Below are 22,873 nucleotides of genomic sequence, written 5' to 3' on the forward strand. Positions count from 1 at the left end.
AGTGTGTTGGAGGTTTGGAAATAAAACTGGGGCAGGCCAAGGAATGTTTGTCAGACTGTTCAGAGGGCATGCGAAAGGAGTTTAAATTGAATTATAAAAAGGGTGTTTGGAGTAAGCTTTATTGAGAGGAATGACATCTGAACAAAACTTTGAAAAGATATAGGGAGAAGAGTGTTCACAGCAGGGAGAACAAGTGCAAAAGCCAGAGATCATTTTAAGGACTCTGCCTTTTAAAATGAGGAAAATAGGGGGGCATTGGAATGTTTTGAAGAAAGGAATGACATGATCTGAGTTACATTTTTAAAAATCTCTTTCTATTACTGTGTTGAAAATGGGGCATACAGAGACAAGGGCAGAAGTGATGCCATCCCAGATGCTATTGCAGTAATCCAGGTGAGGGCTGATGGTGGCTTGGACCAATGACTTTTTAGTAGAGATGGTAACAAGTGGTCAGATTCTGGATGCTTTCTGAAGGTAGAACACATAAGATTTCCTAACAGATTGGATGAGGGGTATAACAGAAAGAGGAAGGATGACTTTCCAGGGGTTTGATCTAAACAACTGTAAGAATGGAGTTGCCATCAGCTGAAATGAGAAAGAATGAACATACAGCAAGTTTGACAAGAAGAAAAATCAGTCCTATGTTAGACATGTTATATCCCCTTTTCTGCTTCATTTTCCTCCATAGCTCTTACCAACACTGACACGCTATGTATTTTAACTTATTTATTTATTATTTATATACACCCACTAGAATATAACCTCCAAGAAGGCAAAGACGTTTGTTTTGTTCACTGCTCTATCACAGCTTCTAAAATAAATTCATCCACTACGTAAGGATTTACAGAGTGTCTCCTAGATGATTGGAACTGTGCTAGGCTCCAGGAATATAGTAAAACACATGACATGATCTTAGGATTGCCAGGTAAAATACAGAATGGCCAGTTAATGGCATATAAATAATGAATAATTCTTAGTATACGTATGTCCCAGATTCAAATATGTATGCCCCATATGCAAATATTCAATTATGGGACATAATTATACTAAAAAAATATTTGTTGTTTATTTGAAAATCAAATTTAACTGAGCATCTTGTATTTTCATTTGCTAAACCTCATAACCCTCATGCTTTCTGCATGTAAGGAGGCTAAATGATCATGGGATATACAGAAAAATAAGCAGTCTGTATATAATAACTCTAGGAATACAGGATACCGTGGGAGCTTGCCGGAAAGGTATCCACACGTAGACCGTGGAGGAGCATTTGAGGAGCTTCCTGAAAAGAATGATATTGTAATATGGTAACTGAGAGTACAGTTATCTAGTTAAAAAGGAGAAGAAAATTCCAGGGTGATGGAACAGCATGGGCCAAGCATGGAGGACAGAGAGACTGTGGGATACTCGGGAAGTTGCACAGTTGACCTGGCGTCTCAGATGCACCCTAGAGAAAACAATTGTGTAAGATGGGAATTGAAAGAGTTAATATCACCAAAAAGCACACTTGGCTGGGCAATTACTCAACCAGAGACCTGGGCAAAGGCTAGTAAACACAAGCACCTGCTGCCAGCAGCAAGAGCCGTGAGGGTGACCATCTTCCTACCCAGTGGGCAGTTGTGGCAGCAACAAGAACGTTCTCACTGCCCACCAGCCGCATTTCACTGGGCTTGACCATGCTGACCAAAGACAAAATGGAGAACAATTCTTTTCCAGTCCATCCTTAACATAGTGACTATGCTCCCAGTTCCCCCACAGGTAGAGACAGGCAGACAGAACAAAACCTACTTTTATACGAAACAGGTAAACACTCCTGAAAAGTTGGCAGAGGGAAGAAATCCAATAGGAAAGACTGGAATTTCTGTGAGCAAAATGGCTAGAAGTTGGTGCCCTTCGCAACCTCTTTTGAATCCACAGTCTGGCGACATTTGAATTCTACAAGAGTGTGCATTCTCAGCAGGGGTGATCCAACCCCCAGAGAGGTGAAATTGGTTCTTGGAGGTGGGAATAGCTTAGATATTATAATGGTTTGTTGCCCTGCAAAAAGCTAGAGTACATAAACTGATCTATAGTATATCCGTGGTTCTAAAATTACACCAGCGTTTGGTGGAGGAGAGAATGAGGAGAGTTTTTTTTTAATGTCTAAAAAGGCTACTTAGGGACAGCAAGGATAAAAAAAATTGATAAACATGGAACTAGAGCAAAGCTCTACTTGAAGGATGGAGACCAGGTGAGTGTGAAAGATGGGTTCTTCTGGAGGAAGGGTAGGGGCAGAGATAGAAAGGAACAGGAAAGGAAGGCATTCTGGGTGGCACAAACAGCACACGCACAGACTTTCAGAAAAAGTAAAAGGTAAACAACATAAATGCAGGAGCATGGTCGAGTAAGATAAGGTCCAGGAAGGCTTTATTGGATTTAGCAATTAGGAGGTCACTGATCATTTAACCTCTTTGTGCTTCAGTTTCAATACTTGTTAAATTAAATTGAAAAATAATCTCCAAGGCAACTTACAGCTCTAAAGACTCTCTCATGCGGGCTGGGTCTCTTCACACACAGAGACACACACAAAAACACATCCACACACTTATACACGCTCCCAGCACACATGGTAATCTCTTTCCTTAATCTAATTTTCTTATCTCTCTGCAGCTATATTTGCCTTTGGAGAATTCCAGTTCTCTTTGTTTAATGATAACAATGCTTTTTAAAAATCAGTTATGAGAGTCTACAGTTACCCGATAAACTGAGCTGCTGGACAATAAACTGGTTAATATTAGTTCCTATAAACATTCCTAATGCCTTGTAAATACATTTTATAATGCAATAAACTCTTCAGAATGTGACCAGATTTTTCTTTCACTTTAAAAAATTATTTCAGGGGCGCCTGGGTGGCTCAGTCATTAAGCGTCTGCCTTCTGCTCAGGTCATGATCCCAGCATTCTGGGATGGAGCCCCGCATCAGGCTCCCTGCTCAGCGGGAAGCCTGCTTCTCCCTCTCCCACTCCCCCTGCTTGTGTTCTCTCTCGCGCTGCCTCTCTCTTTCTCTCTCTGTCAAATAAACAAATAAAATCTTTAAAACAACAACAACAACAACAAAATGATTTTAAAACCCAGATTTACTCAAACGGGGCAAAAAAAATTATTTCCTCCTAAACTATCATTCATTCATTAAATATTTTCCAAATGCCTACTATGTCAAACAGTATAATATGTGCTTGGGAAATTAACAGCAAATAAAATAAACAGTCCATAGCTTCCAGGAGCCTGGAAGGAGGAAAGTAGGAGAATAAATGAGAAGTTGGTAACATTAGCAGCACACAGTCACTGCTATCATCTGGCCACATGGGTAACACACCTGAACCTTGACCTGCTCCTGAAAATAGAGCTCTGAGGAAGAAGTAAAGTATCAATTTACCAAAGAAAAAGATGGTGGCACGGCCAACAGCCACTCTGGAAAGGGGAGTTCTTAACCATCTGGGGGCCATAGACCCCGTCTCAGAATCATGTATTTAAATGTCTAAAACAAGAATACAAATATAACCAATCATATTGAAATATGGTTATCACCTTAAAAATTTGTGCTATGTGTATTTCTTTACTAACACATTAAATAACCAGACCCAGCAGCTGTCCTAATAACAACTATAATTTTGAAGCAGTGATAAGCACAAATGGCATGTTGAGCTACCTGCAACCCCATAATATGCTATTAAAAAATCTGTGATTTTCATTGGTGACAAAGTCACAGATACTCTTAATAATTCTGTGGTCTGCTGCCTACATTTATAATTGAACAAAATGTGAAATTTCAGTTAAAGCCTAATGAAAGTAAAGAATTGTTTTACTATCTAAATCCACAGGCCCCCCTGAATTCCATCCAGAGAACCCCTGGGCTCTGCAGCCCCTGTTCTAGGACATTAAACTCAATCAGGATTTTCTCCTTCAATAACATAGCTCCATAGTCACTTCTAGAGCTATAGTTCCCTCATTGGGATTTCCCAAAGATGTAGCTTGTCCATTATTTGGGGCACACTGCCATCCCACGGCTCCTCCGGAGGAGTTTAGCGTTAATAACATCCACGGCAAAGCAGCCTTTTAGGGCATTAGACCAAACCTGCAAATTAATGCACTGGCTCATCACAATTCATTAATCAAACTCAGACTGGATTTAACAACAGATTATTAAAGACTCAAAATTATACCCACAGAAGAAAAAAAAAAAACAACAGGCAGCTCCCAGAGGGTCAAATGTAATGTGAATGGTTTTGCATAAAACCATAAACCTGCTATTAAATTAAAAACAGGAAAAATTATGTCCACTGCTTATCTCCACTCATTTTTTTTAAAAGGAATGTTAACGCTAATTTATTTCTTTGCTGTCCCAGGTTACACGGTAAAAGACTAAAAGGTTACAATGCAGTGGTTCTTTTAATGTTTGGTTGAGCAACTTAAACTAACATGTCCTGACTGAGGTAAAGAATTAATGAAATTACTCCCATAATTCATTACTAATGGAACACTGTCAATGCTTTCAACTGACAGTTCACACAAACCCTCCACAGCCAGCGAGACACCTCATGGAGACTGAGGGGCTCACTCCTTTTGCTCCACAAAGCAGAACTCCGCACCTTGTCCTACAATTTCACTGATCTCTTACCTCTGTGTGTTTGCTCTCGACGAGCAGGTCTGTTCTCTCTGGGAACAAAAGCAGGAAGAGGAAACAATGATTGGAATTTTTCTTTCTCTTCGGGGAATTTAGGTAGACCCGCTGGGGATTCCCAACGATGTATAAACATTCAGAATGCTGTAATAGGGCAGATCACAGAGCTACAACGGGGTGCAAGGAATTTTTTTAAAGGTTAATATTTTAGAGCAGCAGTTATAGATAAAGAGCAGAACCCTAATAAGAAGTATGAAAAAAACTAACTTAAAAAACTGTATGATTTTGTGACATCTTTGCTCTTTCCCCATTAGGACTGAATCATTAGTTCTTTCTGTTTTTGCAGAAACAGAAGCAAAAATTACTGGCACACATGCTGATTAAGTTAGGTAAGTGACATTTCTGGAAATACAAAGTGTTTTATTCAATGTAGGTACCTGTTTGATATTATAGAGTGTTTGGGTCTTAGTACTGTCTAGTTTAAACTTGAAACTCCTAAAGGGAAGGGTCTATGTCTTTGTTACACACATGAAAATAATTAATAACTTCTCTTGGAAGATAAACTCCTATCTGTATGCTGATCATATCAAGTGGCTATAAAATGAAGCTACGAGTGAGGCAAAATATACCAGTGATCATATAATCAATGCATAATGCAAACTATATTTAGATATAATAGAAAAAAGTCCAAAAGAGTCAACATATTCAAAACACTTTATAAATACAGGGAGATTCTAATACAACATGACTTGGGTTTGGGTTTTGCTCATATTGTGGTAGTTATATCATACGCAGTAAATACGTAGTTCGATTTTGTCACCCCCTCTCTCGACACCTGAACTCTTTCCTGCCCGCTTGGGATCACAATCCAGCTGAACACAGCATAGCAAACAGCGTCCATCAAGTGCTCAGTGACCTCTTAAAACGAAATGTATTCACCCTACATAGGCACGATATCTGGCCCATGGGGGGTACTCTGTATTTACTGACATGAAAAAATAAAACTCCCTCGCCTCTTTCCAAATGAAAACATCCTATGTTAGGATTGTCCTTCCAAAATCAGTCTAACCACTGCGAATTCCCACAAAGTGTTTTCATAGAGATTAACCGCAAGTAAGTGCCTCATAAAAAGATCTTGGATTTTTGCAGGGAGCCTCCAATCTCATGCAGATGCTTATTACCTACTCATGTGGAAAAACATGAGTACCAAGCAACCAGAAGAGAAAGTTACATTTATTTGAAAACACAATTGTCAAACCCACATCACAGAAACAGGGGCCACCAAGATTAACAAAAATGAGGGAGACTTTAACTTTTGGACAGGAACACTTTGGGCACAAGAGTACAACTGCGATCCCTTATTTCTCTAAGTGTAATAACTGGGTAAATCCTAACAATAGCTACTGTGGATAAAGCTCTTGCTTTGAACAAGGCATTAGCCACTTGGGTGACACGGAACACCAACCCCATCATGTGGACATTAGCATCACTACTTTACCGCGCAGGAAATTCAGAGAGCTTCCGCAGCTCACCTGAGGTCATGCCAGGAGCTGCAGAACCAACGTGAAAAGTCACATCTCCTAAGGTGGCTGGGTGGCGCAGTCTACTAAGTGTCACACTCCCCGTTTTGGCTCCGCTCGTGATCTCAGGGTCCTGGGATGGAGCCCTGCGGTGGCTCCGTGCTCAGTACGTAGTCTGCTTGAGATTTTCTCTTTTCTGCTCTTTTCTCAGACCCCTTCCCAGGTGTGTCCTCCATTAGAGCTACTTCCAACCTAAAAAGAATCACAGAGGGAAAGATCTGGGCTCCATGCAGACCCTTGTACCAATTTTCCTTGGACAGCCCACAGAATATCAAGTGGTAGAATAGTAAAGCGCTTAACAGTTAGGCTATGGCATCGGATTGCCTAGAGTAGCTTCCCAGACCTCTGACTTCCTTAAATGGACAATGTTCTCTTCTTTGTGCCTCACTTTTCTCATAAGTAAAATGGGAGTGGTAACAGTCCTAACTTCATGAAGTCGTAGTGATAATTAAATAGGTTAGTAAATGTGAAATGCTTGTGCCTGACATAGAAAGCGCTGAATAGTGTTGAAAAGTGCTGAAAAGTGCTGAATGCTAGTTCTGGCTCTTCCAGCTACAACGGAGTGGAGATTGGGTCATCTACAGCTTGGTATCTTCACTGACCAGCTTCCAATCACCAGGTTTTGCTCAGCATCTAACACAGTACAACCTCAACAACAAAATAGCCTGAAAGTAGTTTTAATCTAAGACCTTAGGTTGTAGATTCTTTGCCGTCCCAGACATTTTGGCAATTCCTCCCTAAGTCCCAGTGGTAAAACTCAGCACTCCACCCCTCACGGGAACACTTAATCCATCCTGAGGACTGAGTGGTCTGGAGAAGTTGATCGGCATCCACTATTCTTTTTTATTTTTAAATTATTTAGTGATATCCCTCAATCAGTCATTTTCTCTTTCTGGGCTTTAATTTTTCAACTCTTAAATACTGAGGGGCAGAGATGGGCAGCTGGTGGCACAAACAGGGCAAGAAAGAATCTTCGCCACAGATGTTATCTGTGAAACCACTAGAACTGTCAAGTTAATAGCCCAAGATCACCCACCGAATAATTACAATTTTGAGATTTGAAATCACAACCTATTGTTGTCATATGCCTACTATTTATATTTCAACCTGTCCTTCTAATGAAAGGAAGAATTGGAATATCCTCTTTCATTACTATTATTTCTTAGCTGTAACTAACTATAACACATTACAACTATTAGACTCATAGCTAATTATATAATGATGATGATGATGATATATTGACAGCATAGAAATCTCTAAATTATGAGAACAGTGTAATATCACTTTCCATACTGGCTCCAGCATATGATAAAACTAAGGATCTAAATATTTTATTATTATTATTAGAACTGATGCAGTGCTGAGTTAAAAATCATGAGTCACATAATGTCCACACCCATATAACCCGAACTAATTCTTTGACAGAAGACACTCACTAAATGAATGTTCAATAAACACTTGTGTTTCCTGCCAAGGGGAAACTTTAAAAAATTTACTAGAAGTTCAAGCCAACAAACTCTGTGGATCCTGGTGGCACAGAGTCCAGATCCTTCCCTCTTGGTTGGAAAAAGCAAAGGGAGTCAGGTAGTTTACAGGAGAAGATAATGAGAAGGAAGAATACACAGTAATCTGAGGTAAACTGAGTAAGGTATAAAGTCCTTCTCTGAGGAACACATCCTTTCATATCCTAAGGTTATCCCCAGGTAAAAATGTCTAAGTGACAGAGACTCTTGCCACAGGTCAAAAATCCATCTGACCACGGGTGAACCAGGCTGCTGAGCCTAATCCTAAACTATATTTGGTAAAATCATTCTCTCTGGATCTATAAAATGCAAATGCTAGAATTATCTTGTTAGCCACCAAAAGAAAAGAAACCTTGAGAATAAAGTTGTCATTCCTAATTAAAATGGGCTTTTTTAATTCCTTTAACTAACTAAAGTAGATACAAATATTGTAAATACTTAACTGACTAAAGAAAGATTCTACCCTTAACTCCAGTTACAGAACACTTAATTTATATATGATGCAGCTTACAACTATTCAGCAGTATGGTTGGGGTAAGTCTCTTCGGCCTACTTTTTAAATGATTAAATACTCTCCATCCAAGTAAATAGACATCTTCAGGGCTGCATTTTGCATGATAAAACATTCCTTAAACACATAAGCCTTCACTCAAGATTAAAGACGGAAAAAAAATTTTAGTGACAGTACATTCATTATGTCTTTATTAAGGATGGACTTTTCCATAGGGTTATGTGCTGCTGAAAATAAGGCTCAGTTTAATAACAAAGCAAGCTTTCCTAGTACTACAAAAATTGTAAAATTTTAATGTTTAATGTATTCCTTAATTATAGAAAACTCTGCAAAGAATAACATCCTTGAAATTTACTATGCAAATGCTCTTAATTTATGACAAATTGCTCTTTAAAACACAAGTATTAAATCTCTATTAGATTGTTGAGGTAACGTACTAATATGCATCACTAAGATCTTAAATTTCTAAGTGGCAATGCTGTTTGTTAGATGCAAACAAGGATTACCTTAATTAAAATATAGTATCCCCAGCCTCTCAGCAGATTTAGCTCAGTCTTTATATAGGACAGGTTCATTATCTACCTCGAGTTAATAAAAGTATGACCTACTGTGGTTATTTCCTTTAAAATTTAATTTTAATTACTATTTTGTTAATGGAAATAAAGCACTAAAGAATTGTGAAGATGATCCAAAAGCAATTTTGAAAACTTAATTAAAATACCTCTTGAAAGCTTCAAAAGGAATTTAACACTTACGTGGTTTGATAACTGATGGCTTTACAAATACAGCATTAGATACCAACTCTATAAAATAATCATTGAATGAAACATGCTTTAGAACTCAAGCACTTCCTTAGTCTATAGCTTGAACTAATGGTGCAACTAAATAGGTATAAACATAAAACTTTTCCTTCAAAATTTTAACATTAGACAAAGGTTCTTAACAAAGAAATGAAATGAGTAACCATTACACAGTGTCTTCACAATACATAAACCTTAAATGCATTCAGAGTTTTTGCATAAAACCATTGGGGCTAAATCCAGATAATTGCAGATGTGTTCAGTTTGTCTTCTGATCCTTCGGGACCTGAATATAAAATTAAAAGGCTGGTAAGATGTTGTATAAAATTCAGTACCAGAGTTTTATTAGGCCGCTTCCCCTCCAATCTAAATTTCAAAGGTTTACACATCTATTATTGATCTTATCTGTGAAAATATTGGTTCAGTAAATAGCCTTTAAACATAACACAATCCATAGATTTTATTGAGATTCACTACTCCTGAAAAAGATAAGAATATGAGAAGCAGGGTATAACAAAGAGCATGCTCCGGGGAAGAAATACAGTCTTCGTGATATTCAAAATATATTTAGCAGCTCTTATATTACAAAACTCACAATGTTATGGTTCATAATGCAATATGCATTTTTGTACTAGACCACTTGACTACTTCCAGTAAGTAAAATCCCTGCATTCATTAGCAATAAAGAATTTTTCTTCTTACAGATCTATTTAACGAAAAAAGCATTTTTCCAGACACCACCCCCTACCAAATCCCTCCCCCCAAAAAATCGGTGTGCCATCTCATTTAACATCAAGTCAGGGATCTTTTTTTTTTTTTTAAAGATTTTATTTATTTATTCGACAGAGATAGAGACAGCCAGCGAGAGAGGGAACACAAGCAGGGGGAGTGGGAGAGGAAGAAGCAGGCTCATAATGGAGGAGCCTGATGTGGGGCTCGATCCCACAACGCCGGTCTCACGCCCTGAGCTGAAGGCAGACGCTTAACCGCTGTGCCACCCAGGCGCCCCTAGGGATCTATTCTTTTAAACATGGGAATTCCAACTTCAGAAATCAAAGAAATTTCACTAAAAATGAAAAATAAACATATGACTAAAATAACGGCATAACAATTAAGTTGAGGTAACACTGAATTTCTGTAAATCTATATTAACCTTGAAATGTGATTTAAATTCACACTCACAAAAATGGCCTAATTGAACTAAAGAAATTCTGTAAAAATAGGTGTCCATCTTTTTTTTTTTTTTTTATTCACCACACAGGAAATTGCCAATTTATGAGTGAGTTATTTTCTAAGAGTTTACTTACATGTCAGTTTTTTGAGACTTAAGAAGAATATTACCCTAGAAGCAATAAATAAGGATCAGGTTCATCCTAAAAAAAAATCTATAAAAGCCTTAATTTAGCTTTATAGTGTAGCTGAAAGGCTTGCAATGAAATATAGCAGAAAGCAAAACTGTTTCAATACTAGTAATTAAAGCAAATGGAAAGTTAAATTGAATAAAAGATAGTTTATTATTCTTAAATGCTCTGGGAATAATAGACTTAATTGGAAGAGAAAGTAAATGTAGATGAGACATTTGTGAGAATTCTGAAGGGGACTTCTGAGGTTTTTCAAGGCCTTTCGAGGTTGTTGTCACCAATTCTGTACAGGTCTTAATTTCGTGTGAAAACATAACATGTATTAATTATACAGTGGAGGGGAGTTTAAAAAACGAGTGCGTTTTTCTTTTCTTGTTGCAAGAATTCTCTAATATTCACTTGATTTTTATCAACAACGATAACAGTAATTTTTAACTGATAACTGCAATGGGAAAAGAGGGAGGATAGAGATTTTCCTGGAGACGATACATGCTCACGCTCACGCACACGCACGCACACACATGCACGCTCACCAGAAGAAAGGAAAGGAGGCAGAAAGGAACAATGGAAAGGTATTGGATAGATGGGAGACAGGGTTAATAAGGAAGCCTGCACATGAGAAAAACAGTAACTTGAGGTCTCTTTGTTGGAATGTTTTATTCGTCTGGTTGGCTGGTTGGTTGTGTGAGTGTGTGTGCATAAAACAGAGAAGAGAGGGAGAGAAACCAGCTGCATTTCCTGACAGCCATCCTTCAATTTAAGCTAGTGTTTTAATCTCGGCTGTTTTTTTGAGAGTAAAATGTACCGAAGTGGTGGATGATTCCTATGATCCCTTACATTCAAAATACAGTGGCTTATGTTTCTATACTAATAAGCGTTGAGAAGAGACATCATAAAGAAGCCTTAGAATAATTCAGTTTTTGCATAAAACCACAGTGATTTAGCTATATTATTACAAAATATTTTGTTTGTATTTTGGTCCTCCAGGACCTATGGAAATTACCAAGCTGATAATGTACTACATAAAATTCAGTACCAGAGCTATATTAGGCAAAGACCAAAAAAAAAAAAAAAAAAAGACCACCAAAACAAAACAAAACAAAAAATCAACTTAGAGCTTTTAACATGCTCATGTGCACTGGGACTCTGTAAGAATACGTAGTGCTTCCCACACCGGTCTAAACTTTTCTCAAGGGGTATCTGTCAGTGTTTGCATTCTGTGAAGCACCCTCTGGGAAAAGCAGAGCTAGAGTCAGGAATAAGACAAAGATTCCCACTGACACCCCTGTTGTCCAGGAGTGTGCTGGAGGATCTAGCCAGTGTAGTAAAATGGGATAAAGAAACGTGGCATACATCAGAAGGGGAGAGATAGCATTATCATTCTTTGTAAATGATATTAGAAAATCTAAGAGAATCAGTGAACATCTATTAAAACTAACAGAGAGTTTAGAGGAATAACAAAATATGAAAGCAATAATTTTCACTTATACCAACAATCAGTTGGAAAATATAATAGGAACAAATACTCCACTCTTAACAGGAATTTAAAAGAGAAAGAGAGATCACCCAAAAGAAAAATGGTCAAAGAATATTAACAAGCAATTAAGAGAAATATGCAAATAGTCAATTAACATATGAACAGATGTTCAAATGCAATAATAATCAAAAAAATATAAATTAAAACAAGATACCATTTTCCCCTTATGAGAACTGAAATGATTAAAAACGTGGGCAATACCCTATGTTGACATGAAATGTGGAAGGAAAAGACACCCTTATGCAAGTGGTATTACTCAGAGTCCAGACAGGAAATTAAGAACACACTCAAATTGGGTAATTTGAAGAGCATTTAATAAAAGGGTTATCCATAAGGGTGTCAAGCAGGGTGGAAGGAACCGACAAGGAAGAGGGCAGTCTCCAGGACTAGAAAAACAAAGTGGAGCAGAGAGAACTGTAACAGTAGGTCTGGGAACGCAGCCAGCCCTCGATTAACACCACAAGAAGAGCCAAGGAGAAGCGGAACCTCTTAACTCTCCTTCCTTCTCATCTCCTGCCAGTGCCTCCCCGCCCAGACAACCTGGCCCAACCAGAAGCCTGAAGGGAAGGGACCTATACTCCCAGGTCAGCTTCTCAGAGCACAAAACAGGGTAGAAAAGGGTAGAGGGCACCCCTCTCTGGGGTGCAACATAAGATAGCTAGCATATAAGTGTTAGAGAAAGTATAAATTAGTAAAGCCAAATTGAATGATAACTTGGCAACATATATCATAAATTTAAATATTTACATATACCATAATATTTGTTTAGTCATTAAAAAAAAGAAGAAGAAGAAACGGTAAGAAAAATATCAAACCATTAGCAGAGGTTGTCTCCAAGGAAGTTTGGAAAGGAAGCTCAAGGTTGTAGGGTCAGCCAGATCCGGGTTTGCATCCTGACTCTAGCTGCTTAATCAGTATTTTTTTTACTATAAAGAAAGAAGACAGGAAATCAAACTGACTTGAGGAAGACAGTTCTGATCAAGGCTCACACCACCAAACTACAGAGAAGCTGGGGTATTGGTCTGCCTTCAGAAATACCTGGATCCAGGGACTCAAACCTCATCAGGTTCTTCTCTCTCTTCCCTCCATCCACTCTTGCTCTCCTCCCAGAGGCTACCAGCTCTGCTCCTTCTGGTTGGCTTCGTTCTATCAGGCCAGCTGTTCCCACAAGTTCAATCCATGGCCAAACACAATGATAAAAATATATTTTTCAAGCCACAAAGCCAGAGAGAAAAGTTTCCCTGGTGCTTCAGTTGAAATTCTTCCAGAAAATGCCACTGCTTGGACAAGCCTGGATCACGTGGCCAACCATGACGGAACCATATGGTAAGCCCCAGGACCAGGGCATGATGATTGGCCAAATGCCCCACTCTGTGCCCAAAGGACATGAGAATTTTGATTAGCCTCCATGCCACCACAACCACATGTTTGGGAGAGAAGAAACACAATCTTCCCCAAAGAGAAATTTTCTTCTGGACAATAAAAAGGCAAATAAATACTACATAAATGATAACCTTGGACCAATTACTTAACACATCCGACTCCAGTTTCCTCACATATGAAATGAAAGAGGTGATGGTGGGGCACCTGGGTGGCTCAGTCCTTAAGCATCTGCCTTCAGCTCAGGTCATGATCCCCAGGGATCGAGCCCCACATCGGGCTCCCTGATCAGCAGGAAGCCTGCTTCTCCCTCTCCCACTCCCTCTGCTTGTGTTCCTTCTCTCACTGTCTCTCTCTGTCAAATAAATAAACAAAATCTTTAAAAGAAAAAAAAAAGAGGTGATGGTGCCTATATCGGAGGATTATTGTGGAATTAACCCTATGTGTTGATCTTATTCTCTTACTATTCTTTTTATCTCTGTATTTTCCAAATTATTCTTTTTTTTTTTTTTATAATAGCTCCATGCTTGGCGTGGAGCTCTACCCAGGGCTTGAACTCACAACCCTGAGATCAAGACCTAAGCTGAGGGGCACCTGGGTGGCTCAGTATATTAAGCGTCCAATTCTTGATTTCAGCTCGGGTCATGATCTCATGATCTCAGAGGTGTGGAATCAAGCCTGGGTTGGGCTCTGCACTCAGCGGGGAGTCTACTGGAGATTCTCTCTGCCTCTTCCCCCCCAACCACGTGTGCACTCTCTCTCACTCACTCTCAAATAAATAAATTAATCTTCAAAAAAAAAGACCTGAGCTGAGATCAAGAACTGGATGTTTAACCAACTGAGCCACCCAGGTACTCCATATTACTTTACTTTGTAAAAGAACATGTGTTTCAGGAGGCCTGGGTGGCTCAGTTGGTTAAGTGTCTGCCTTTCGCTCAGGTCATGATCCCAGGGTCCTGGGATTGAGTCCTGCATTGGGCTCTTTGTTCAGTGAGGAGCCTGCTTCTTCCTTTGCCTGCTGCTCCCCCTGCTTGTGTTCCCTCTCTCTCTCTCTCTCTGACAAATAAATAAATAAAATCTAAAAAAAAAAAAAAAAAAAAAAAAAAGGAACATGTGTTACTTTTAATCATGATGAGAAACCTGTTTCCATTTTGAGAAAGAAAGGAGAGGCCAAAACATTAACTCAGGAAGAGCTGTCAAGTTAAATTAATCACTACTTAAAATTTGTATTACTTTTATAGTGACTATTTACAAAACACATAGAACTAACCATTGCTTCTCTATATGCTTTGCATACCTTATCAAATTTAATGCTCACAAAGACTACATGAAGTTGGTGCCGTCCCCATTTTACTGACAAAACTGAAACGTAGAGAAGTAAACTAATTTACCCAAGGAGACAAAGCCAGTAGCTAATACAGCTGCTATGTAAACTCAGGTCTGTCTAAAGAAGTGGTCTGCCCACCATAACCTGTGGCCCACATTCCACCTGCCCCTGATTTTCTACAACCCATGAGCTGAGAATGGTTTTTCCACTTTTTAAGTGTGGAAACAAAGGAGAAGAATACTTTATGACACATAAAAATTATGTGAAATTCAAATCTCAGTGTCCATCAGTAATGTTTTATTGGAACACAGTCCTGCCCATTTATTTAGATCTTCTCAGTGGCTGCTTTAGCGCTACGTTGGCAGAGTAGTTGGGAGAGAGATCACGTGGCCTGAGAAGCCTAAACTATTTACTATTTTGTTCTTTACAGAAAAAGTTTTGCCAACTCTGGTCTAAATTCCAAACACATTATTTGTCAAGGATTTTTCACTACCTATCCGGATACTGCCTAAAAATTATTGGATGCTGCTCCTAGGAGGTGTCTGGTGGCCCAAGCAAGAGTATTTCAGGGCAAGAAAATAGACGAGCACACACAAATTCATCTGGGGGGAATGGAGAGCAATAGAGGAGCTTAGAAAAAGAAAAAGTCTGCAGCCATTCCACCCTGACTGACCTGATCTTAGAAGCTGGGTAGGGTTGGGCCTGGTAGTACTAGAATGGGAGGTGAGGTAAGAAAATGCACCAACTGGGGCACCTGGGTGGCACAGCGGTTAAGCGTCTGCCTTCGGCTCAGGGCATGATCCCGGCGTTATGGGATCGAGCCCCACATCAGGCTCCTCCGCTGTGAGCCTGCTTCTTCCTCTCCCACTCCCCCTGCTTGTGTTCCCTCTCTCGCTGGCTGTCTCTATCTCTGTCGAATAAATAAACAAATAAAATCTTAAAAAAAAAAAAAGAAAATGCACCAATTAATGACATCTGCTCAGGGCGGAGTAGGGGAAAGGAATGGTTATTGGTTCTCAGTGGCATGGGGAGAGACCATTCACTTACATAAAATGTTTAGTTGAATTCCTGAACGCAAGATCACACATCATTCACAACACCTAGTGGGGGCAGAAAACTTTTTTGTTATAAAAAGTTTGGAAGTGAATCCTGCATGACATTTTAAGTTTATAAAGGTAATCTAAAGAGGGGGGCCTGGGTGGCTCAGTTGGTTAAGTGCCTGCCTTTGGCTCAGGTCATGATCCCCGTGTCCTGGGATGGTCAGGCTCCCTGCTCAGCGGGCAGTCTGCTTTTCCCTTTCCCTCTGCCCCTCCCCCTCCACTCCTGCTCTGTATCTGGCATTCTCTCTCTCAAATAAATAAATAAAATCTTAAAAAAAAAAAAGTAATCTAAAGAAAGAAAAAAAAAGGACATGGGTGAGGAGTAAAGAACAATCTATTAAAATTCTTATAACAGAAACTAAAAACCTTTGAATCAGTTTGTAAATATCAGAAGATAGTCTGCTTTTCACTATACATAACAAATATGGCCTGTCAGATTGACGGCAACCCTAGGGAGTTTTCTCATGCATTCCCTGCTTCATTATACTAGTACTACATTTACACCGTCCTTGGAAAATAGTTATCTACTATTTTCTCAAAAATCTCTTAAGACTGTACAATCACGTGTGTTCAGAAAAGAATTTCCCATAACCTCTATACTTAAGCGATGTGTCTAGTATAATCAAAATATCAACATTAAAAATAATTTCAATCAGAGAGATGGAACAGTAAATCCATGACTTGTTTTTTTATTTCATCACCGACTTATTGTGTAGCTAAGATATATATGAATGTTATCTAGGCTTTGAGTTTTTTATTTATGAATCTAAGCAAATATGGAATATTTTAAGAATTGGACTTAAAAACTGTGTGAATTTCCTTATGGTCTCTGACAATAGATGTCAGGTAAGTACAGGGGATTCTCATCATGGTATCACTAGACTCTACTTCTCGAAGTTAAAAACATGAGTTCCCCTAAGAGAACTAAGGAGCCACTGGGCCACAGAAGAACGAGTAGTAGACAAGACAGAGTGTGAGTGCTCACTGCCACTTAATCTCTCAGCTTCTTCTTTCTCTACTTCTGAGCAGTTATGTGTATTAGATAATATTGAAGCCCTTCATGCACTGCTAAGTGCTGTAAGATGTGAGTTTGTGTTATTGTCCTTAATAATTGCCCTTCGGATCTCAAAGGCAACTGATTCAGAAACACAGTGCATTGCGAAGAGACCCAGACCATCTTTAAGCAAGTTTCTGATGTCTGCTTAGGGTTAAGTAATCATGGCATATATTTCACATGCAGCATTACAAGTAGAAATTAAATAGGAAAAGGTTGATGGGTTGCAGGAAATACAGAACATCTCGTTCTAAGTAACTCATGGTTTCTTTGTCTCACTGGGTTGACAAAACTACGGTGGAGTCTTGATTGGAGATTGCACATTACCTGGCAGGCAGGTTAACCTTTCTACGCTACAGGATTTGGGTTCAAAAGCTGAAGACAAAACCACCATGTGTCTAAAGACTGATCTTTTCAATTCTACTGTGTAAGTAGGTTGAAACTGCTGTGCCTGTTAATTAACCCCTGAATCCCGTCAAGATAATTGAAGCATAAACTTAAGATAAGATTTATGTGGCAGACAAAGTAAAGAATTCCAGAGCACGTGGCTCTCCACCCTGTGCCCTCTTCCCAGCTCAGTCTGACAAAGAGCAGATTCCACAGCCTTGGCCCAGGGCCACTGAAAGGAATAAAGTGTGCACTTGGAAACCAAATAAAAATGTAATGCCTCACACCATACTGTCAAACATATATTTTATGGATATCTGGTCTTACAGAATTTTCTTGTTCTCCTTGTATGTATTTTTTTGTGTAGAGAAAGGATAAGCAGATTCCATTGTTGTCTTTTCTCGTTTGGTTAAATGTTGTAGTATTAGGCCAATGATAAGATATCAACTACTTTCATTTAGAAATTATTTTAGTTATAGACAATGATCTGTTTGGCTTTGTTCAAAATCAGCTCCAGGATGATCCTTCTTATATTTCCATTAACTATGAAATTAAAGAGAGGAGGCAATTTTTAAAAGAGAAATATTGCTTTTACCCTGAAACCCTAAGTGTTGAGTTTCTGCCTGCAGTGGGTTTTTTCAATTAAATTATAAACCATGGGTAATAGAGATTTATAATGGGAGTGGTGATACAATCTTAACTATAGGGAAACCATCCGACACGCTCTATGCTGTATATGGATGGATTATTTGCATTAAGTTATCTTTAGGGAATGCAAACAAAACAAAGAAAAATGTAAAGCTTGTCACATTATTAGCATAAAATCAAAGTCCTTGAATGCGTAATTGTTCCATACCCAAAGCATTAACGGATTTTATTCTTAGAGTTCAAAGACCTCCTAATTAATATGCAAAACGGCCTCATTTTGTAAGCAAGTTTGGTTTTTTTTTTTTTCCCTTCTCAGCAAAGAGACAGTTCTTTGCTGGAGGAAAATACTATGAAGGGTAGAAAACACTAATATTGATATAAAAGCTCACACATCCGTATAGCCAAAAACAATAACAACTAGATGCTATTAGAATATTTATTTTTCCTCAGTCTATGTATAACTATAAATTGTATGTTTAACCAAATAATACCTAGCTTAGGAAGATTAAGTGCACAAAATATAAAAAGAATGCAGTCTTTCTCTAGAAAAGATAACCTATTTGTACATTTTTTTAACTATTAAAAAGAAAGAAAATCCAATAGAAAGATAAATTTTGGACCTAGTAATATAAGTTTAAATTATGTGACTCCAAATCCAATTTTACAAAGCAGTCCTCTCCAATTTACATGGCCCCAGTTACCAGGATTGTAAAAAGAAAAAAAAAATTATTAAATTATACAATTTTTAAAAAAATGTACCAACAAATGGATGTTTTTCCAGAATTCTGACTTTTCAGAATGCTATCAGAATACTATAATTCTTGGAAATGATTTACTGGGTTATTTTCTTTAATAAATTTCTTTCCAGTATGGACAGTACAGAACAACGGATTTTTATTCTGAGTACTTATATATTTTTAAATAATTTATGCTCTTTAGAGTATTTGACATATGTTGTAAATCAAAGTATAACCACCACAACACTGTCGTGTTTTAGAAAATGTAGTGATTTCTCTTAACCAAGAAATAGTGTTCCGATGAAAGAGATATGAGGTCTTAAAATACGGTGTAGCGTCTAATGTGTCTTACTCATTTGAGCAATGGCACATCAATCTACAGGACTCAACCTTCAGCTGTCACACCAGGCTCACTGCCTGATTAGGAATAATCCTCCCCTAATAGTCAGTATTCATGAGGCCAATGTTGATTAAGAATCTGCTATGTGCCAGGGAGTGTGTCGGGCTCCCCATCATTACCTTTATCCCATTTGGGTTTCATATTTATATTTTGCATTTACATTTATACACATTTATATTTACCAATGGTAACCTGCTACAGCTAGTTTTGAGATTATCCCATTTAGCAGTGCATTAAACCCTTAGTCAGAATGTTCAAGATGTAAATTCATGCCAAGCATTTTAGATAAAAAGTTATTCTTTCCAAAAGTCTTCTAGGGTTAGTGAAGAGGGAAGGATAACAATTTATTAACGTCTTTTTCAAGTTCTTAACACATAATCAATACTCAGCAAATGAGAATGAATGGTTAGATGACAATATTAAACCATAAACCACTTGACTCAAAATTTAAAAAAGGAATGTTTAGAGTGGAAGTTTAAAATTTATATCTTAAAATGGAAGAAATACAGATTACATACTTAAAACTTAACTTTGAATGTGAAAATAGTTCTACTTATTAAAATGCCTTGTCAATAGGAGATTCTGCTTTTGTCTCATTAAATAAGTTTGCACAGGTTAAAAATGACATTTATCATACACTTAAAAAAAAATCGTGTTCCAAAAAGACTTGATTATTTAAATCTTGTTCAACATAATGGCTGAGTTTAAAAATATTTTCACACTTTTACCAAGTAAAAATACCAGCCTCTTTGCTAACTCTGTAGACACAAAAGTTGAAATCAAAGTTGTTAATGACAGAAAAAAAAAACCTCTTTGCTTATTTTTTGTATTTTTAAATGAAATGTAACAAAGCTTTTCATTTATAAAGCCCTTTACAGTTTACCAAGTGTTTTCACACAAGCCACCTTCTTTTAAGGGACTTAGGATGCTTCTGTGAGAAATTACTACCCACAGATCACTACCCATGACAGTTCTATTGGATTTTTAGCTAGTTAAACCACATCTATAATATAGAATTCAATTCCAGGTGCCACATTTTAAGAGGGACTTTGACCAATTAGGATGTAATGAAAGGCAAATGTCCAGTTGAATAGGAGAAGCTATAATTTTTGATAAATTATTCAAGCAACTTGGGAAGCAAAGAATAAGAAAAGGTATAATATCTGCTTTCAAATATTTGAAGGGCTGTCATGGAGAGAATCGTATACTAATTCTGTGTTGCTCCAAGGCCAGAACTAGGATAAAAAGCTGGAAGTTAAAGAAGGCAGATTCTGATTCAATGCAAGAAGGAAATTTTATCCACTTGTGCTGTCCAGTAACAATAACGGCTGCCTCATAACAGTGATATCAGCCTCTGGAGGTTTTCAAGGAGACGTTGGATATCTGTCAAAGTTACAACTTTTAAAAATTCCTGCGCTGGGTAGGGAGTTGAGCTAAAACTCTACGTTTCTGTCTAAGTCTCAGATTCTACTTTTCTAGAGAAGGTGAAATACGCAAATGCAATGTAAAATATTTTTATTGTATGCTCATTTCTCTAATAGCAGGATGTTTTTAAGGTTTTTGTTTTTAAATAAATGTAAGACTCTGTGATACTCAGAGTGCTTACTCCCAACTAAAAGTCATTTAGCCGCTTAAAACATCTAATACGTATGAAGCAAGTTTCAGGCATTGGATCATGTACGTTCTATTCATGCATAAATAATTGCAATCATAAGAAAACAGCTTTCATTTGTGAAGAAACCCTATGAACTTACAATGTATACATGACTATATATTTAGGGATAATTTTACAAATCAAGAATAAAGAAGAGGGGCGCCTGGGTGGCACAGCAGTTAAGCGTCTGCCTTCGGCTCAGGGCGTGATCCCGGCGTTATGGGATCGAGCCCCACATCAGGCTCCTCTGCTAGGAGCCTGCTTCTTCCTCTCCCACTCCCCCTGCTTGTGTTCCCTCTCTCGCTGGCTGTCTCTATCTCTGTCGAATAAATAAATAAAATCTTTAAAAAAAAAAAAAAAAGAATAAAGAAGAGTCTCTCTCCTCTCTAAAGCACCAGAACAGAATGGAGCAGATATTTCCCTGGAGACTGTAGCTATTGGAAAATAATTGTTTGCTTGGCTCCGTGAGGTCTCCTTGTATTATATATAGGACTAAGGAGGTAATATAATTCTCTTCCAAATGAAGATGTATAGGCCTATGTCTTAAAGTCCTGGTTTTGCTACCAGATGTATGAATGCTCTTACGTAAGTTACTTCAGTACCTTGCTTTAAAAAAAAAAAAGGAATTGGATTAAACTATCTTTTTAGTACCTCCTAGATGTAAGGTCTATGACTTCTATATACACGCTACCCCAGTCAAGCAGTCAAACACTGTCAACCTGCAGGAACAAACTATGAACCTAAAAAAGAATTTGTAAAGCCTACAATTGTGAGTATGAATGGAAATAACAAAAAGAAGAAAGAGATGAAGCTTAAGAAGACATGTTGTGATTGGCTATCACTCTCCTTGGATGATGATGGCTCTAAAAGCTAAGCCCTGCTGCCCTAAAGTCATAAAATTTGGAGGAAGTGGTAAGAAAGGGAGAAAAGAGACAGCAAAGGGGGGAAAGGCAAAAAAAAAAAAAAAAAAAGGAGAGAGGAAAGAAATCAATAAGCAGCCAATTTCTGCGATGGCAGAGATTAAGGGAAGCATCAGAAATGGTGTATAGGAAAAAGAGACAGAGGGGAAATGGAGCAGAAGGAGCAGAAAGAAAAAGGAGGAATCAACACTTGGAATGTGAAGCAATGGGGTACCCGTGTAAAGTGGAAGTGGAGGCTCATTCACCTCAACAGCCCAGGACCCAACTTTCCTGTATCACAGGAGGCTGGAGCGCCGGCTGTTAGTGATGATCCCCACGTCACGAGCTTAGATCATGTTCTATACATTCTGTTCATCAGATGAGTGCAAAACATCTTTAAAATGTTATCATCTCTAAAATGTTTTCAAAAGAGCCTTGTTAATTAAGCAACTGAACTTTGGATCGTGGGGAACCTTATTCATCCAAGCTAAGTGAGTTGCTCTCTGGTGCATGGAGTGGGTTCACGCACAGATATTCATGGATGATTTATAAATAGATATAAAGAACTTCATGCCGAGGGCCTAGAACAAAGCTCTAGCCATAAAGAAATCAAATACATTCCGCCCTTCTTTCTATTCTCTTTCTCCTTGGATTTCTTGGGAATTCACGTTTGTGTGGGCTGACGGTGTAAATCCAGCCGTGGGCTTAAAGAAAACCAAGAAGTGAGCAAAAATTAAATCCGCAGACTTTTCTCCATTTCTTCCCCTGCATGTTAATTTCATACGAATTTGTGTCTTTTGGAAAACTCCAAGAAAAATCTTAAGTCATTTAGGCTGTCTGTAGATATTAGCACCACACAAATTTCCAATCATTATTAGTAATAATTCTGAGAAACAGAAAGATGATAACAACAAAAACGAAAGCACACACATTGGGACACCTGCATGGCCCAGTTGGTTAAGCATCTGCCTTCGGCTGTGGTCATGATCCCAGGGTCCTGCATAGGGCTCCTTGCTCAGCAGAGAGCGTGCTTCTCCCTCTGCCTGCAGCTCCCCTTGTTTGTGCACGCGCACGTGCACGCTTTCTAACAATTAAATAAATAAAATCTAAAGAAAACCCAAAAAACAAAAACGAAAGCCCGCCAAATTGACATGTACTTTAATAGAAACATGGGAACATAAACTATGAATGTGCCAAGGTGATATTTCCCTGAAAACAGTCAAAGCATATTTATCTATAGGATATGATGTCAGATGGTATTTCGCACACGCACCTCCCCTCACGTGTTCTTGTATCCCTTACCCAGCCCCAACAGCTC

General features: G+C 38.3%; 1 long non-coding RNA gene across 6 annotated transcripts in view; it reads right to left on the reverse strand.

Annotated features, from left to right (window-relative positions):
• LOC103669350 overlaps positions 1-22,873 on the reverse strand; it is a 47,476-nt gene that overhangs the window by 12,714 nt on the left and 11,889 nt on the right. For 4 of the 6 annotated variants that reach the window (XR_570244.2, XR_570248.2, XR_005834106.1 and 1 more), the window contains 2 exons: positions 6,190-6,429; positions 4,655-4,801 (listed from right to left, as the gene is read on the reverse strand). This is a non-coding gene — a long non-coding RNA (uncharacterized LOC103669350). Of the gene's footprint in view, positions 1-4,654; positions 4,825-6,189; positions 6,430-22,873 lie in introns of all 6 variants that reach the window. The other 2 variants (XR_570246.2, XR_570245.2) reach the window with 2 other exon arrangements.

This window comes from Ursus maritimus, unplaced genomic scaffold, assembly GCF_017311325.1.
Source record: "Ursus maritimus isolate PB19 unplaced genomic scaffold, ASM1731132v1 scaffold_12, whole genome shotgun sequence".
Lineage (NCBI taxonomy): Eukaryota > Metazoa > Chordata > Mammalia > Carnivora > Ursidae > Ursus > Ursus maritimus.